Genomic DNA, 20,428 nt, shown 5'->3' with positions numbered 1-20,428 from the left:
TTATCTCTGCATTCAATCTACATTATAATCCATATTTATGCAGAGATTCCACTCCTTTTTCTAAGTATTCAAACCTAACAGGGTAAAAAAACCCAAAATCAAACCCAAAGAAAAGTCCAGAGTTTATGACCTTTACTTGAAATATAAATAAGCATCAAGCATCTTCAACAGTATTTTTTTCATTCAATTGCACAATAGAATCTGAATGAAGAAGCAAACAAGGTATAAAAAAAGTAGGAAAGCAGAACAATTTCTAATTCTGGTGGCTAAGGGAAAGGAAACCAAAATATGTGTCAGTTTCTTGAGATAACTGTGAATTGTTACCCCATTATGGAAGAAGCAAGGAGAATGAGTGTAGATAGGATTTATTTCTACGCCCAGGGGCTTGAATAAAGCATCACGGGTTTGTGTACAGCTTTGATAAGAAACTAAATATGAGAATATAATCAGAAGTCGAATGGGAAGCAGACAAATCTTCAGTCCTCTGTTTCATGTGCCTCTCTTACCATGAGTTCATATCCTCAGACATTGCCATTGCTGCCCCCCTACATTGCAATAGGGTACAGATCCTGTAGTGAAGGTGAAGGTGAAGATCCCCCTGACTATGGGAAATTCTTTTCAGAAATTCAGTTATAAGATAGTGCTTTGGTTTCCTCTTCAAAATACAAGACAAAAAAAGAGATAGCTCTTCAGAAAGACTTAAGCACATATACCAAATTATTTCAAAATGAAGAATAAGTACTATCATTAATTGCAACTTGTAGAAGTAGTGTATGTGATAAAGATTGTGATGTCAGCACAATAACCTAGTGATACTAACATAGCTTACACTGTTATCAAAGTTCAGTTCCTCAGATGGAAGAGTTTACTGCAGAGTTTAAAGTAATTGAAATCACATATACACGTTCCCACACAGTCACAAACACGCACACACATGCATATACCCATTCCTTTCACTTACCTGTCTATTCCTGTTTTCTGAAGAAACACTAACTCACATTTTTTCATGGAAAGAAGAAAACAACACTTTTAGAGGCAGACATGAGTCTTAAGTGACTTATCAACAGTGAGAGCAGTTTGTATAAAGGAGACTAATGTGAGCCTGAGAACAAGACAAATGTGGGTTTAGCTGTTGGCTGAGTAAAAACGAAACAGAGAAGCTGTGGCTCAGTGGACTGCCAAATACAAGGCACATGTACGACTAGGAAAAGAGAGCCAAGCGTGGTTGACCTACTTATATCTGATCTGCTTTAATACTCTCGTATATCCAGTTCTTGAAAACGTTAGATGTTTGCAGGGCCCTGAGTGCCTTCTCTGCAGCCTCCAGGGTTCAGCTGCTTGGGGTCAGGGATAACTTTGAAGATGCTCCTCTCTGACTATGAGAAGCCCCAGCAGTGACTTGTTCCCCTGCACCTGGGAGATTCTTTTAAGCTCAGGCTCTCTCCCTTGATCTCTGTTTGAAAAATTCTGCAGGTATTCCAGTCCTCTGCCTCCCTGACTCCGACCCAGAGCCTAACTTGCAGGTGTGACTGTGAGTTTTTAGCTTGGCATTGGACCTGCCTCATTACTATGGATCTACCTGATATTTTGAACTCTTAGCTGAACTAAGTGACCACTGCCAGAGCTGCTTGCCTGTGTCCATCCCATGTGGTCCCTGCACTGCTGCCACTGCTTGCATCCGTCACCTGCCCTTGCAGAAGCTGCCTGCTCTTGCTGCTTCCTGGCAGCTGTAAGAGCTGATTAGCAAGTGCAACCACTTGCAGAGCATAAATGTCCTGTAAATGCCAGGTGGAAGGTTAATAATAAATAAGCACAATAAAAATAACCCTGTCTAATATAAGGAGAGCACCACATGACATGAACTCCTCTGTGCCTACTCTGTAATGGGTGGCTGCCTGGTCAGTAGGAAAGGGGTTGGATTGGTTTCACCTGATTTTGCTTCATTTTCGACTTGTCACACTGCCTAAATAAGGGAGCCCGAGTGATGAGGCCAGCATGGAAAGTGATCTGGTGACTGGATATTTGGGGTTCCTGAAAGAGATAGGAGGACCCTAGAGCAATTGCCATTGCCTGGTTTGTGAACAGCTGTGCTCTGGAGTAGTCAGCAAACAGAGGTCCCTGCAAGATGCTGAAAGGAGCAGCAACAGCTTTCATATTAGAAAGGCCATATGTTTCTATGCATGGCACATTCTGCATTATGAACTTATATCACATTTAGAAAAAAATCTGAGATTGTGGCAGCCCCAACATTTGCAGTATTGAAGAGTTTATGAATAGAAAATTTAAATGAAAACAGAAAAAAAAAAATCTTTTTTTTTGGAGGGAAAAAAATGTGTAAATGTAGAGCACTCAGTGGCTGAATTGTCTCATTATAGTTGTGTCCTTGATCCAGCTATATAAAACTATTTGATTCTCAGGGAATTCCCTGCAGTTCTCTGCAGGCTCAAAGGCTTTCAACTCGTAGGTCTTCTGCCAGCATACTGACCTGAGTTGTCTTGCCTGAATCTGGGCATTAGTCTTCATTTAGCTGAGATCACTGGCTGTGATCTCTGCTGCTGCACAGCCACAGCAACGAGTTCAGTGAGAGTGACAATCAGCACTATGTTCAAACTCAAAAAGAGAAAATATGAAAGAACTATAATAGTGGGAAAAGAGTAGAGAAATCCAGGTAGGTGAAGCCTAAAGGGAAGGCTTTTTACTTTCTATATTTCATTCAGGGCTATTGTTTGTGAGAGATTTTTTTTTTCTGCCTTTGGACAATGTTACAAAGAAAAGGTAATCATTCTCATGGTAGTGATTCTGCCTAGCAGGCTGACAGGTTGAGCACACACATAGAGTCTCTGAAAAACAATCCATCTGATATCAGGTCACATGAATGAGTCGTGAGTATTTATCAGTGTGTCTGAATATTTATAGTAGAAAAACAAGGTTTGTTTTATATGGTACCGTGCTCTGTGTCAAATAAACTTATGAACCTAGTAGACAGTCTAATGCTGCCATTGCTGTAGAGACCTAATTTTACACACCATGTACATATTATATGTTATACATTAAAAATAGCATTCTATTGCCTTGGTTTAGTTCTGCTGTAGCCTGTAACAGATCTATAGGAAATCTGAATGTCACTTTCTTTACTCCAGCAGTAATCATAAATTACTTCATGTCAAGTGTCTTGAGAGTCCTCTATGGGTTTCATTTCATTATTTGGCTGTGTATATACCTGCTGCACAAGCAGTGTTCAGTTACCTGGGGTCATTTTCATTCATAGGTATTCTGTAGACCTGTCATTTATAAATACCTAGGGTCCTTGTACACTCAAGCATAAACTGTTCATTATAGTTTCAATCATTTCATACTTACTGAAGTCAATAAAACACTGTCTAAATGATATTTTCTAAGAAAAATGTACACCACTAAACTACTTAAACTTATTTATAACCTCTTTTTTAAACATTCAAATAAGCACTCAGTGCCTGAATTAAATACAGCTCTTATAAAGGCTTCAGAGACTTTTAAACATATTTATATGAAAACTAGAAAATTCATAGTTCAAATTTATTTATGCAGAAGTTCTCTAAGCTTGTCTTTGAGACTTATAATCTACTAAATTATGTTCAGAAAGTTCCACTCAAAGAGAAGACTAAAGAAATCAGCTTTAAAAAAAATTCCGCAAGACCTTGTCATTTTTCGAATGCTAAAAGAAAAAAAAATCTGAAAATCAGATATCTGAGGGAAATAATGTAATAGAATTAGGGGAGAGATGTTCAGTTCTTGTTGTGAACACTATCCAAAGCTCTCATATTTTATATCACTGTTCCAGCCTCTATTATTTGCCTCAAAAATAAGGAGAACCTGCATCTTAAAGCAAAATAGGATTTAAGTAGAAAAATGTCTGAACAGCTTTATTTATTAAGCTTTAGACATATTGACTGCAAGATATCTTAAAACACACACTTTTGCAGACTTTCCACAAATTTCTAAACAGATTATTAAAAAAACTCAAAAAAGTCCATACTTTTATATTATATTCATATCTTCTTTTGGCTTAGGATAAACATTTCATACTACACAGGTTTTATCTGTGACCAACTGCTGATAACAGTCTATTCAACCTCTCCATGTATTTATCCTTATCCTTTTTCTTATATAAAAAGTTATCTGACACATAAAAAATCAGGGTTTATGTTTTGGTCTTAGTTTTCACTTTTTGCTTTATAGAAAATGACCATAATAAAGACATGTGATCATTTATGACTGCACAGGTCCACCTGGTAAATAATAATCTAGTTGTTATAAGGACCATTTTAGGACATCTCATTTATTCCACAGTAACAGAATTTTCTTATCTTGGTAACTGCTACTTTCTTACTACTATAAACAAGATACTTATCTTCTTCAGACATCAGACTTAACACTACCTCAACACATTTGTCGAAACGCTGTGTTTGGATGGGAAATGATAAATAAAAGTCTGGATTTCTAAACATCACTTTTAGCATAATTTTTTTCCATCTGCAAAAGCCCTGTTACAGCTCTTGACACTTCATTTTATTTTCTTGGGTTTGGGGGATTTTTGTGGGTTTTTTTATTATGTCTGTCTTAAAAGAGAAAATACATGTGTAAAATGGAGCACATTTTTTGTATTATCATATTAATCATAAGGAAGACCTTATATCTTAGCTTTTTCTGTGGTGGTGGTCAGTTACAGGCTGCCTTAATCCTTTTCGATCTCTGCAGGCTCAAAGGCTTTCAACTCGTAGGTCTTCTGCCAGCATACTGACCTGAGTTGTCTTGCCCGAATCTGGGCATTAGGCCCAGATGTGGCCCATCACAGGTCATATACTGATTTTCTTTCAATTAAAGTGATATTTTCGTGGATGTTTAGTTTGCCATTGGCTCTACAGAATTAACAGTCAGATTCTATTTATTTTTTTGCAGAACTTTGTGGAATGCAATAATAACAAAAGAGATTCTTGCAAAATCTTTAACACCTATTGCAAAAATACACAATAGTATCTTCTAGGTTCTTAGAAATCTGGATAGAATTATTGCTAATGGAAAGAAGTTGAGAGGAGTCAAAAATTCTGTTTAAAGACAACTCATCATGGCTAGACTTCGTGAACAAAGATTTGGTAAGGGCTCTACCCACATTTGCTACAAGCACACTGGTGGCTAAAAAGGCCAATACAAGATAGACAAGATAGGTTGCAAAAGGCACAGCAGAAAGACTCCTCAGGTGGTATTGGCAAGACATGATTCTTTCTGTGTTGTCTTTTCTCCTCGAGAGTGACCAGCAGAGAGGAAGCAGCAGCATTATAGTGTGTCTCCAGACCTCCCGATTGGAGGCCAGAGTAGACCAGTTATGTTGATCAATATGGCCAAGGCTGAGATGTTGTTTCAGGGAGTCCTTGTATCGTCTCTTTGGGGCTCCTCTCTTGTGGCAGCCGGTGGTGAGTTCACCATAAAGCAATATCTTAGGGAGGCGGTGGTCCTTCATCCTTGAGATGTGCCCTGCCTAACACAGCTGTGTTCTTAGCAACATGGCCTCAATATTTGTGATTGCTGCTTGTTCTAGAACAGACGTATTAGTCACATAATCTGACCAGTGGATGTTTAGGATTGTATGGAGACAGCATTGATGCTCGCCTCGGCAGCACAAATATTAAAATTGGAATGATACAGAGAAGATTAGCATGGCCCCTGCGCAAGGATGACACGCAAATTCGTGAAGTGTTCTGTATTTTCTTTTCCGAGGGTATAGCTCAGGGGAAGAGCACTTGACTGCAAAGACAACTCATAAGAAAATAAATAAATTTGTAAACCACAGAGACTGCGTCTATTATGTGTCTAGAAGCAACTGCTAAACAGTGAAAAATTTGTTTATGTTCTTAGCCAAGATATCAGATGTTTGTCTGACAAAATGTGTATGTTCCACTTTCAGGCTTGGTCTCCCTCACTGATGTGAAATAAAATGAAATATTGTTGCTGTTTGTTGAGAAGGTCTCAAGGCATTTCTTAACACAGTGTATTATAATTTGAAGAATCTTGCCATGGTTTCTTAGTTTTGCTCTATTATTTTTTCCTCTGCCTGCATTTCTTCTGATGTTATGTATCTCATTCTGTCCACATTTTAATTGTAAAAACAGCTGTCACCATCAGTTTAAGAGTGCGGTCCAAAATACAGTAAAACCTGTAATGATGAAATTAATGCTGTGAATAATATCTGTGATATGAACAATAAAGACTGAGCATAAATAATAACTAATGCATTTCCCTCTAGCACTGAATACTATGAAACAATTGTATATTGTATATGTGGTATATGTGCAGGGCAGAGAATAGGTCATTGAGGCTGGAAATTATTAAATTCTCTTTCAGTGACACAGGGTCATTCATTACTGTTGAACACGCAAAGGAAATGAGTATGTTTAAATACCTGTGAGCTCTCACACGCGACTCACAAGTACCTTCCAAAATGTACCCATTTCTGGTCACAGCCTTATCTTTGACTTCTGAATTGGAGTTTGCCTCTAGGACCATTTTAATCCTTTTTTTTTTCCCTCCTAGTCAAAAGCATAAATTGTTTTACCCAAGAAGGACCTTTACAGTCCAATTTCACTGTATAACAATGTTATTTTTAGGTGAGTCCCATCACTGCCAAAAACAACTCAGCTGTTGCAAGTAAAAGGACTGAAGGTTCTTTCAGACACTCCTCTGAAGAGAAGTAAGCAGCAAGATGAAGAAATCTTCTGTCTTACAGAGATGTCTCTGTAATACTGGAGAGTCCCAAAAGAAAATCAGGTAGGAAAATGGATTAGTTATGTTTATCTGTCCCTCAAAGGCAGTGCTTTCTCCAACTTCTCCTTTGATTGTAAGCAACAATTAATAAAAAGTTCTCATATGTTGTGTTGTTTATCCTACATGTTTATACCTGTACAGAAAGAAGGTTCAGGGATCTTTTGACATCATATCAAGAGCAGTAAATTGGATTGAAATTTACCAAGAAAATAGCATTTTTTCTTTCCTAATTAGAATTGGGTGAAACTGAAATTCCAGTTGCTTCTGTTCTTCAGTGTTCTGGATGTCAGCTGAGAGCTTGCCTCTGGCTGTCCCTTGCTCCTTGATTGGTAGTCTTACTAGACAGTGTTGGGGCCAGAGGAACAACAATCCCTCAGAGTGCAGCATTGGATCAAGTTCAAGTTATACAGACCATTTTAGGATTATAATGGTTTTCCTGACTGCATCACAACTATCAGGGTCTTCCAGATTGTGTTACTATTTGTCAAACAAAATAAAATAGAATAAGATATCTGATAGAGACCTAAACTGTCAATAATTTTTGGTGGTAGGAGGGTTAGTTTGTGTTTATTATTGTTGTTGCTGTTGTAGGAGGGGTGGTTGTGGTTGTTGTTGTTGTTATTATTATTATTATTATTATCATGCTTTTTAAAATTTATTATCTTTCATATTGTGATTTTAAGTATGTCAGTAAATAAGAAGCCTGAAGAAAGAAAAGCCACATTTGTTAGATACTGGTAGTTATACTAGGTTCAGAATTTATATAATATTCATTTAAGATCTAGGCACTACAATTAAACATTCCACTTGAAAGTTGCATCATCTAAAACACCAGACTGAAGGAGCAGATATTTCCGAATTTCTATGCTACTGAGAGGATCATTCCATTCCCTGTCACTTCTTGATACTTTATGTGTTGCTACAAGAATGTGGAACCTGGTTTTAAAAAGGTTGTTCCATACCCTTCAGAAAAATATCTCATTGGAAGACAAACTAAATTGAGAAATAGGCTTAGCTTGTACCCATAGGAGCAGCTGATTAACAGCTGTTTACCAACCGATCTTCATAAAACATCTCTGTTCTTTATATGGGCTTCTAGTCATGCTCCTCCTTAATAGTTTGTTTCTAAGTATAATTGTTTAGGAGTTTATATTATAACTGTTCCTGAAGGCTGTTTCCAGAAAGAGAACTCTGCACTTCCTCTTCCTATAGTTTCTTATCTTTGCGAGGAAATTCCTATTTTCAGGAAATGTTTGCAATTTGTCTTTCAACTGACTGCAGAATAGTTACTTTGAGTTTCAGTAGATCTCTTTTAACTATGAGTGCAGTTATTTATTTTGACATTATCCCTCTTGCTCTGCTAAATATATGACTATTTATCACAAATTCCTGTTAATATTTTCCTCAAAGAAAGTAACCTGCATATATAAATATATTTTCTTTCTTTGATGCTTGAAACTGGGTTTTATACATATTGAAACTGGTGAGAGTACTGGCTGTCTGTCACTGAGGCTAAAAGCAGAGAGGAAAGCTTATGGAAATGGTGGTTAGCTTCAAAATGCAGAATGCTATCTGCTGGAACTGTCCCTGTTTGTAAAAATAATGACATAAGCACAAAGGACACACATGGACAGACATGCTGGATACGAACACATGCAGATTTGAACAATGTCCTGAGAAAAGACCTTTGGGATAAGTGCTGGCTAGAATATGTCTTGGAATCTGAGCAAAGAAATGTTCTCCAGCTGTTTGATTTTTCTCATGTAGAAAGAAACAGGATTTTGTTGATATTTTTTGCAAATATAGTAAGCATCAATGACCTACCTACTTTTAGTCATTTCTTCCCAAAACAGGAGCAATGGGAAGAACCAAACACAAGGGAAGGTTACCCCTTGAATGCAGACATAAGAATTCTTGAGGATAAATGCCATGTGTTCTTGTTCGGAGGTTTTTTGTTGTTGGTTTGGTTTGATTTGTTTTTTGATTTGTTTTCCTTTGCTTTATTGTTTTGGTTTGGTTTTGTTTTTTATCTGGATTACTTTAAACTGTATTTGGTAGCTAACCACATTTACCAAAAACAAAGTGAAGTACTGATTAAACATAGCTATACAGCAAATAGTGATGACAGATTGCCTGTGTCCTCATGATCACCACAGAAGTAAAGTCTACACAAACTGCATTTTTAGTGTACCATCAACCCAAAGACTGATGGCTTGTCCAAGATCAAAATAGTAAGCAAGGAGCAAAGCTACAATCAAAATTCAGGAATTCCTATTATTTTTATTCTTGATCAACGTACAGTAGGCATGGGGATAAAACTAACAATCTAGACTATATTTCAGATTGTAAAGCTTCACAGGACAATGCTGAAATCTTATTTCTGCTTATGCAAACAGATTGACAGCTTTGTATGACACAGAAATAATTTTAGAAAGTATATCTTGTGCATGTTTGACTCTTCTGGACATCCGGTATCTGTTGGTCTGATTTGAGCTGCAATTCTGACACTTTAAATTGTTTACAACTGGCATAGAATTTATGGATGCCTCTCAGATGCCTTGTTGTTGCTCTCCGGGTGGTCTAACTTCATAGATGGTTTTTTGCTGCCTCAGAAAAAAGCAGGGAATTATAGGGATTTTGAAGCCAGTGCTCACAAGTTAATAGAGTATTTTAGACCAGGGAAAAAATATTTCCTGTTAGAAACATGTGTTCAGGTCAGATAGTTGAACAACAAGACTAGATTACTGATTTCTTTGGGTATGCATTTCATCCCTGTGCTATTTAAGAGCACCATGGTGTATCACAAACCTGCAACAAAAAATCTTCTGAGTTTGCGCTAATAAATCTTTCTGAAATAACATTTCTGAATTTTAACCATGTATTGTGAAACATAGGCCACATCTTATATGAAAGAAAAAAGGTAGTATTTATGTAGAATTATTGTGTCAGTCTATTATCAAACTGCTTTCACCCACAGTTTTCTGTCAAGACTATGATGAATGGACAATAAGGGAGACATTAAGGAAATTAAAGGTGTAAGGTTGCATTTTGAAAGGCAAAAGTTTCAGTCTGGTATATCAGAAATGGGACTAGGTATCGCATATCTTTTTTAATATATGATATCAGAACAGAAAAGTTCAAGGTGGATGTACTAAGAAATGTTTAGTAGCTGATGTGTTAAAATGTGTATAATAGAAGAGAAAAATTGAAAAATACAGACATTAGGTTTGTGAATCTTAAATAATATTACTGCATGTGTTTCAATTTGCCAGTTAACTCCTATGTACTTTTCAGCTTTGCAACCAATATTAACTTTTAGGAAAATCTATAAAGCATGGTTCAACAGAATAAAGGAAAGCGCTTTGATGCCTTTTGTTGTTCTTTTTTTCCCTTAGCTCCTTCTCTGCTTCTTCTCTGCCCTTTGTATCAAGCTCAATTTTTTCTCCCCTTCATTCAGATCACCCCACCAGGCTACCCTAGACTGTCTGTCTGATGTGTTTCACTGTGTTCTTCTCCTCCTTTTCCCATGAACCCAGGCTTGACTTCTCCTCCATTTCTTTTATGTTAATAAGTTCACTATGGTTTTTAGGTCATGGTTCTAGTTTTGTGTGTCATAGTTCCTAAATTTTACTTCCCCCAGCCAGTATATTTTCTTGATAAAAATGCATCCTAAAAATGGCTTTCTAAATAATTTTTTAGTTAAGTAACCATAAAATAATATAATTAATTTTAATTGTATGATCAAGAGATGTGTACATATTATAAATGTGAAATTGTACTGTCTTATGGATGCTGCTTGTCCTTTTCCTGTGGTTCCAAAACCCCTGAAAAGCCCTGATTCTTCCTCTGGACAGACTGGCAGCTTCCTACATGTGGTGCTGATACTATTAGCATCTTCTTCCTTTGAATCTCTCTAAATTTCAGCAGTGCAGATGTTCATATGTTTTCTAATAAAACAAAATCTGGTCAGAAAGTAATAATTAATTTATTGATATATTACAGCAAGAATACCTCAGGCCCAGAAACTATCCCCCCCCCTAATTTGAAAGTTTAGTATAACAGATGAGAGTAACTCAAAATGGAGATTTCTCTCACCTTCTCAGCTAAACATGTATTTTCAGCTAGTTAAGTTTCACTTTCCTCAACTCATGAGGATGTGCTGTATCAAGTAATGTGCTGAGAAAGCAATTAGAGTACTAGATGATGTAGCACAACTGGAGAGCCACAGGGGGTTTCATGATAAGAGAGGTTTTTAAAAGACACATGGCAAACAAATAATATGTCGTCTATAGGGATCTTTTCAGCAGAAACTCTTCCCTGAAAAGCACAACCCCAGCTGGCATGCAAAGCCCTGGTTTCTTCTCCATTGCTTGACCCATGTGCAAGGAGCAGCTGGTTACCAGATTAATAAACCACAAACTAACTCTCTGGTATGTGAAGTCATGAAAAGGAAGAAAGGCCAAGGTAGGATGCTAGAAATACGTGAGGCAATTATGAGAAGGGAGTCAACACTGTGCATCTTACAATCAGTGCATGCAGTTTGACAGGTTTTGCATTTTTGCCAGTATCACAGCTTAGAGCTCATTTCTCTGAGCAGCTGCAAAGTTTGGGAAGCTTCCAGCTCACAGGAAATTCTAATTTTTTTGTTTGTTTGTTCATTTTGGGCTGATTCAGAACAAAAAACCTTTTTTTCTTTAAAGACATTTTCTGGAAACCATAATACCATTTTTTAGCCAGCTCTGCTCCATGAACTACTACATGGCAGCATGTACACCAATTACTGACACTCTCAGTTTGGCTTGAAAGTGGAATCTAAGTGCTGATGGCTATAAATGTCACTCTAGGGAAACACTGCCCAAATAAACTTAACAAAATGTGAACTATCTAAGTCGTCCATTCAGTGTTCATAATTTTAACAGGTTTTTCTCTTGCTGATTAAAAAAATAAAAAAATAGTCAAGTGCAAAAATGGAAAAAAAATAATTCTTATATTTGAAATAATGCTCCTAATCTCTTTATGAAAGACAGTAGTCTACATCTGAAAATGTTGCTTTTCTGTAAATTGATTAGGTATTTATAAGTAAAATAAAATATTGTATTTAGCATAGATTCATCCTTCAGCAATTTTGTTAAGGCCAGACAAAAATCCAAACAAGAAACAGAGAACTTTCTAGCATTTTGCCCTTAAAATTTTGCAGGATTTTCACCGGAGCTTTTTATCTGCAACATCATGCTTGAATAGCTATAGAAGAGCAGAAATGCTCATCAACATTTCTCATATATGGGATAAATTCAGTGTGTTTCATCATAATTTTAAACTAGGTTAGTTTACCTTCCTTCTGAAAAGTCAGTTGTGCTTGTCGCACCTATGTCATGTATTAACATAAAAATCTTTAAACAAACATGCATTATAGCCCCAAATAACCACAACTACCATAGCACTTCTTTGAAACATTGGGACTAAGAGGTTTTGGCATGTTCACAAGAACAGAAAGAACTAGTCATTTTCAACACAGCCTAGACGAGCACACCTGAAGCAACATTTCTGAGGGTATGTCCTACAAGTGACAAGGAGAATCACAGAATAGTGATCATCTAATCCAACCCTTTTGCATAAGTATAGTCCCGTACAGCAGGTTGCCCAGACTGTGTCTAGTTAGGTTTTGAGAATGTGCACAGACAGTGACTCAGCCTTTCAGGACAACCTATTCCAGTGTTCAGCCACACTCATGGAGAAGAAGTTTATGTTTAAATAGAATTGCCTCTTGTCCTATCACTGGCCACCTGCAAGCAGAGTTTTTCTTCATCTTCCTTACTCCTCCCATCAGTTATTTTTACACATTGATAAGGTTCCCCTGAGCACTATTTTCTCCAGGATGAATAGTCCTATCTCTACCCTTCTTTGTCTCAGTCCTTCAATGTCTTAGCTCCTGTTTGCTGGACTTGTTCTACTCTCTTGGAGTCTCCATTGTTCATACCTCCCTTGTATTAGTGAGCTCAGAACTGGACACAGCACTCCAGATATGTCTCATCAGTGCTGAGCAGAGGTAAAGGATCACCTCCTTAAACCTGCAGGCAACACTTTTTCAATAGGTGTCACAGTAGAATATGTACCTCAGTATGGAAACCTCTACTTTGTTATAAAGCTGTCCCTATAGCAGAAGTTTCCAGCATCAGCTGATTTTTTTTTTCATTAACTGTAAAGATAATTCAATGCCTGTGAAAAGTAGGACTAAGTATGTTGCAAATAAACATGACGTTGTTGGAGTCTGGACTGATACCTAGAAAACGCAGGTCTCTGAGCGCACCCTTCCAATCCTCTGATCACTGCCTGCTTTATTTTAGCTTTAAAAAACATAGAAGTTATCTTTGAGCTTGCTTAAGTTTAGAAAATTTGAGTCAAATCATTAAGTTGAAATGTCATCATTTTCTTCTCTTCAACAGAAGCTATTCTTTCCACAGTCCTTGAGGCATCTGAAATCTGCTCAGTTCCTCTGTTTCTACCGGATAATGACCTCAGACTCTTCCCATCACTATAAAATAAACCATCGAGTATCTGCGAGTCACACTACGGCCATAATATCATGGCCACTTCTCACTCCTGATATTATCCTGTTCTCAGTCCAAAGTGTGCACACCATTTCAGAAATCTCCTGACTTGCTGTTGCTAAATCCAAATTGCTACATCACCACGCATACATCCCAGGTACAAGGCAAAACTAGCAGAAAAGCAGAGGTGAGATGTGAGTTGTTTTTTAAACTACCAGTCAGCCATCCTACCTTAAACTTGCCTTAGTGTATTAGAAATGCTTACAATGCTAGACACAGGTTTGCACAGCTCAGCATTAAATAGCAGATAAGGGGGGGATGCTGAACCCGCCTCACTTGTACTAAATGTCTCTTGCCATTTAAGTCTCTTGCCAAATCAAGCAGCTTGAAGTTTTCCTTCTTTTGCCTTCAAAATAGTATATATTTTCTCTTAGAATAATAGAAACGCAAAATGTTTAGGTTAGGAAGGGACCATAAAGATCACCTTGTTCCAAACTCCCTGCCATGCAAATGGACACCTTCCACTAGACCAGGTTGCACTGAGTCCCATCCAACCTGGTCTTGAATATTTCCAGGGATGGAGCAACCTGTTCCGGTGCCTCACCAACCTCAAAATAAAGAATTTCTTCTAATATCTAAATTAAATCTACCCTTCTTCAGCTTAAGGCCATTCCCTCTTGTTCTATTACTACATATCCTCATGAAAAGTCCCTCTCCAGCCTTCTTGTAATCCCCCTTTAGGTACCAGAAGGCTGATAAAAGGCCTCCCTGAAGACTTCTACTGGCTGAAAAACCTCAACTCTCTCAGCCTGTCTTCATAGGAGAGGTGCTCCAACCCTGTGATTAACTTAGTGGCTTTCCTCTGGACTCATTCCAAGAGGTCAACATCTTTCTTATGTTGGGAGCCCACAGCTGGATGCAGTACTCCAGGTGAAGTCTAACAAGAGCAGAGTAGAGGGGCAGAATCATCTCCCTCTGCTTGCTGGCCTCACTTCTTTTGATGCAGCCAAGGATGCAGTTGGCCTTCTGGGCTGCAAGCAGGGTCATGTTGAGGTTTTGGTCCACAAACACTCCCAAGTCCCTCTCCCCATGGATAGTCTCAATCCACTCTCCACCCATCCTGTACTTGTGTTTGGGATTGCCCCAACCCATGTGCAAGACCTTGCACTTGGCCTTGTTGGACTTGATGAGGTTTGCACCTCACACCTTGCACCTCATACCTTCAAGAGGTGCACCTCTTGAGCGTGTCAAGGTCCCTCTGGATGGTGACTGTTCCCTCCAACATGACAAGTGCACCGCACAGCTTGATGTCATCTGCAAACTTGCCAAGGGTGTATTCAATCCCACTGTCCCTGTCACCGTCAATATTATAAAGTGCTGGTCTGTTAGTTCTCAGGGAGCTGTAAAATCATATATAGTCTTTTCTAAGGAAGACCTGGATTCACGGTAGTTTGAGAGATGACTTTTTCTGTAGATTGAAATAGAAAATCTAAGGTTTGGATTTGTTTTCAAATTTTCACTACAAATTATCAAATATAATGGTCAACATCATTAACAGCCTCTATAAAACACATATACTTAGAGACACATGATTTAAAGATTTAAATTATGGATCAAGAAATAGATCTGGATTATTGTATGAAATCACCAGCTTTGTGATCAGTAGCAGTTAAGGCAGCAAACACAAAATACAAAGATTTTTAAGAGAAAAAAAAAACTAAAACAGTAAGCTCTACTACACCATTTTAACTCTTTCTATTGCAATATCCTTTCTGTAGTCCTCTTTTTTCTATCCCAAAAGTAAACTAAAGAAGGTACAGAGAAAGATTACATAGATAATCAACATTTTAATTAAGTTTTGATTAAATAAATTAGGATGCACTCTTCTGTAAAGAAAATTATTGAAATACATTTATGAAAGGTATACATAACATCATGGACACAACTGAAAAAAAATGAATGGGGAGTAACTATTTATTCTCTAAGGATGTTCTAACCTAGGGGGACATTTTAAAGATAAAAAAGGAGAGCCTTTTTTGCACTGGACACACCTGACTGACAAAACTTATTGCCATAGAATATAAAGGATCAAAATACATATACAAATATTACTTTAATGGAATTAGATGTAGCAACAAAAAATCATTTAAAGATCATCACTTAATGCTACATCCAAACACCAGCCCAGAAACTTCCTATACCTATAAGTTGATGGTGGGTAATATGAGAATTATCAATGTTCCTGTAGCCATTTCACAAACTTCAAGAACGCAAGGCACTGTCAGACACAGGATATGTGAAAATAATATGTCTATTCTTATGTCCCTGTGATTATAACCCTTCCTCCAGATGAACCCACCCACAGCCACAGTAAAATCAAAACAGACAAGTGAATCTTGTATGTGATACAGACTGTCTGTGATTTGTGGGAAACAAATAAAAAAAATCACCTTAAAATAGCTCATCATGCTTCTGTTAAGATTTCAGGTATTTCCTAGTGCTGTTTTTCCCCTTCTGTCAAAATGATTTTTTTTAAGTATAAACAAAGTATGTCAGTCTTTATAAAACCTTTCTTTTTATTTTTTGTTCTCTAAACGGTTTAAGGTTTAGTAAGGAATTTCAACATTTAAAATACTGGCTTACCAACTGCATGTGATAGGATGTATCTGGCAGCTTGTTGATGTCATCCATGAAAATGAGGGCAAAAATTCTGTGGCCAGACCAAAGGTATGATGAAAAATATATGGGTTTTGCCACCATTGCTTGCCCTCAGACAAACAGGCACTGGACAATAACTGTAAGAAAACATTTCTTCCTTTTTTCTAGCATGTGTTACTATCAACCTCTGATCTAAATTGCAGCTTTGTGGAATACTTGAAAATCAAATATTCAAATCTGTTGTTACCAGAAGATTTGCCTTCAAACCTAATTTATTTAGGTAGATTATTACAGTGAAATAAATTATGATTTCTAAAGCATGGGCTAATTGATAATGCTAAAAAATTGAAATGCAACCAACACATTTTACTTTATCAAAGCACAGAATTTGGGTTTCGATTATGTAATTGAAAGCAGAAATTGCACACAAAAAGTAGAAATTAAGAAAGTAGATACTGAATATATATCTGAGATCAAGCTGGTGTGCAAAGGTCTCTGAGGTTTTTATTAGCTATGGAAGCCAAGGAACCAGCTGAATAGTATTTAACTGCCAAAGTGCTGCCTTTCAGAGTGGAACATATTTAGGATTTAACACATAAGACAATTTAGTAGCACTTCAGACTTCACATATAAAACTGTCTGTGAGCCTAGCTAAGCTCACTACTCCAAAACCTACTAGAATAGTTTGCCTGAAAAAGCCATGACTCTCCATGAGGGAAGTTTTACATGACCAAATGATTAAAAAAATTATCTACAACTCACATTATGATAAGGGGAGGGGCAGTATAGCAACTTAGAATCTATTCTAAACATATTTTTCTGAGAACTAGTCTTATATCTGTGCTTTGCTGAAATCCACGAGTAGCCTTTTGTGATACCCAGCCAAGGAAAAATTAAATCATTCCCCACATTTACAGCTTTTATCGCCAGAAATAGATAAGAGATTAGTGATTGCTCTGAAACATCTAAGAAATTGTTACAACATAAAAAGTACACTGGAAAATAATTTCTTCACTGAAATTTGAAAAATTCATACCATGGTTGTAGTACATTCTTTGTATGCCAGTGTGACTTGCCCAGAATGAAAAAGCCAAATCACACTAATTATGTCCGATAAGCTTGGTATATGAATCATATCGTTGAATATTCTTCTTTGGATTCTTCTGATTAATTACAGCATTTTTCTTTCAGAATAATTACAAAATCTACGAAGTGAAACAAAATATAAATTATAAAAAATTATAAATCTGGATTATTTACTCTAGATTAAAATTTTTACAGCAAAGTGAAGAAATAGGCCCTTTTTATCAGTTGGTTTTGTTTCTCTAATGAATATGCAGATTTTCTTTTTCCCAATATATATTTCACTACTAAAATCCCAGGGATTTGGAAAGGTTAGTTTTATTTAGTGGAAGGAAAGAAACAATTTTGATTTAGTTTAATTGCATTCCCACTGACTCCAAATTGTTTCAATAAACTTTGGTGTTGCTTTCTGGAAACTGAATGTTAAAGAGAAAAGGAAAATGAGATTTTTTTTATAAGACTATAAGAAAAAATATACTAGACAAGAACAATAGCCAACTAATCTGGTTGTCTGTTTATACACGACATAAAAATCCCCCAGTACTTTAAAACCTTAGAGTCACCCCCCCAAAAAAAAACCCAAAACAGGAATTTCTCAATATAGTGCAAAATAACTACTTATTTGTCTCATGTTAGAAGTTTCAGTACTGTTATCAACATTCACTTTAAAAAAAAGTTGATATTGATAGTAGTTTGTTTGATCTAGTGACTTGAAAAGTCTGACAGACATTTTGTGAAAAACAAGAAACAAGCAAAAATCATGTTTTATTTCATAAATTTTACATTTATTACTTTTCATTTCCTGTGAGAGTACTCCTTTGTTCATACTCTGCAAGAATAAATATCCAATTTGCCTCTCTGTATTTTTATTATTTGGAGTAGCAGTACTGTCATCTCCCACTGTATACATAAAATAAACAATCTCATTTTTTTATGAGTTGTAGAGTAATAACATTAAATTATTATTTTTTTTTATTTTAAAATGACACAGAAGTACTTCTATATACTGGTTTAGGACAACTTAGATTGGCTTTAGTACAAGATCAAAATTTTTTCATTTCCTTGCCTTAAAGAAGCTTTCCATAACCATATGGTGTTACAACTCAAAATGCAGTAAATTGGGTAAAGAGACAGAGAAAAATAGTCAGCTCTGAAACTGAGTATTTAACACAATGAACCTAATTGTTGGAGTTTAATTGAAGCCGTATTCTTGGTTTTGGTTGGCAGCAGGATTTCTTCTTTAGAACTCTGCTAGTATTCAATTTGCTAGTATTTAAAAATCTAGGTGAAGAGGCATTTGCACCAGACATGATTTTACCTAGTGGGCAAAGCAGCCCCCCTTTGCCTTTAAATAGAGAGATTTGTTCTATCATATGTTTCTCCTGAAAAAAAAAGTACCAAAAATATTGATAAAAGCCCTCAAGCATTCACATTTTCAGTGCACTATAATTAAGTGCCCAAGTTCTCTTTTTTCATTTGTCAAATAAAAACATATTGGGTGGGTTTTGTGCTTGCAGTAAAACAATAATTGAACACCTGAAGGGCTTTCTGGGGTATATTATACATTTGACAAAGTCTAAGTAAGCAGAAGAAGAAACCACAAAGGATATTGATTTTCTATGGAAGGGCAAGACTGATACTTCTTCATTTGAAGGGTTTGCTTTTACACTGAATACCACAGAGGAAATCTAGCTTATAAGAAAAGAAGTTAAGAAAACAGTATATTAAAAAAACAATAATTATTTCAGAACTATACCATTATGCCATCCTGCTGCCCATAAGGGGAAGAAACACATTTTATTCTTAAAAAAATAAAATAATAAAGACAAATAAAGACATTTCACATGTGCAAAATTTTTAATCCATTCTTCTCTGCCACATATCCTTTCTCTACCTGTGTTTGGGCTGAGAACCAAGAAGATGCTCCCAAAGGGTCCAGAAGTGTTTGTTTTCCTTAATGAACCAAACATCAGAATTCACCAGAACATCTGTGTTGAATGACAATTTTAACATCTCTACTGTGTTTCCCAGAGATGCACTTTTTCATGGTAAAGGTTTCACAGTGTTAGTGGAAAAAGAGAACAAGACTCTCATGTCTGATGACTAAGGTACAAACACATGGAAGGCTGAGGATCAAGTTCTTATCCTGCTCAATTCAAAACAATCCAAAACCCCTCAGACACAAGGGGACAAGAGCACTCAGTCCACACTGAAAACCCTGGATTTGCCCTGAATATCAATCTAATGTTGTGCTCTACAAAGACTTCTGTTTTCCTTCCAGCAGAGAACAAAAAAAATTTCTGAATCTCAGAAGTCACCATGTAACAGAATAGTCACCCTGTCATCACCTGCATAGGGAACAGATTTTCAAAGTCAAAAAGTGGGACACCTTATGCCATTTCCCTTTACAGTCATGAAACACTTATGTGCTTGGTCTTCTGGGTCTGCTCTTTGAGTTGGTTCAGGAAATCTCCTTCAGAGCAGTAAAGCCATCAAAGAAAGTCTTAGTGCTACTACTTTTCTGTTATGGGAATATTCCTTTATAAAAACATATAAGATATTTCTATATTATAGCACAAGAGTTTAGGAAACCAGTTTGCAAGCTAAACTTTGTCCTCCACCTGTTGCTCTGTCATGATTCCTGTGGAACAGCACTTGTTTTATCATTCTGTCTTACCACTTTTTTCATAAACCCCCAAACATTACTTCAAACTTTATTATAGTGGAATTCCTGCATTATTTCATTTTTAATAAATTTAAGAAAGTTACAATCTGTATAAAGCTGTATATTTACATGAAAATAGAAAAAAAAAACAACAAAACAACCAAATAAAAAGAAAAAAATTATTGAAATGCCGTGCTTTAACTTGTTTCCAGAACTGGAGAACATACTGCAGTTCATGCTGATATGTTTACAGACTTTTCTGTAAAACTCAGTAGCGTCTGCTGAGTGCTTGTAAGTATTTTGAAATTTACACTCAGCAATATAAATTAAATATCCCCAATTTTATCTTTAATAACACCTTTTTCACAGAGGTTCTCTATATACTTCTATCGTGTATACATACAGTTTCACATACATATAGAATATTAATTACTTGAAATAATATTATTTAATTTTTTACAAGGCATTTTGAAAAAGTCCATAATTTCAGTTGCAAATGTAATTACAAAGCAATGAGGTATCTATTCCACCTCAGGGGTTATATAATTTGAGAGAAAAAACATTTGAAAAAATTATGAGCATTTTCCTGCCTTTTCTATATAAGTACTAAATGTTAACTACATTTTTAAAAAGCATTTTGTATTTCAGACTTCTCTTGGACAGTTTTGAATATGAA

General features: G+C 36.3%; 1 long non-coding RNA gene and 1 other non-coding gene across 2 annotated transcripts in view; both read left to right on the top strand.

Annotated features, from left to right (window-relative positions):
* Nucleotides 1-5,777, top strand: part of LOC113972928 — a 19,448-nt gene extending 13,671 nt beyond the window's left edge. Inside the window, exon 3 of the long non-coding RNA XR_003536074.1 lies at nt 5,767-5,777. This is a non-coding gene — a long non-coding RNA (uncharacterized LOC113972928). The remainder of the gene's footprint in view (nt 1-5,766) is intronic.
* LOC113974831 lies at nt 5,639-5,745 on the top strand. The gene has a single exon (XR_003536654.1). It is a non-coding gene; the product is annotated as a U6 spliceosomal RNA (small nuclear RNA).
* Nucleotides 5,778-20,428: the final 14,651 nt, after the last annotated feature.

This window comes from Neopelma chrysocephalum, unplaced genomic scaffold (genome assembly GCF_003984885.1).
Source record: "Neopelma chrysocephalum unplaced genomic scaffold, ASM398488v2 Primary Assembly neopelma1_23b, whole genome shotgun sequence".
In the NCBI taxonomy this organism is placed as follows: Eukaryota; Metazoa; Chordata; class Aves; order Passeriformes; family Pipridae; genus Neopelma; species Neopelma chrysocephalum.
This window is presented reverse-complemented; position numbering and strand designations above follow the sequence as displayed.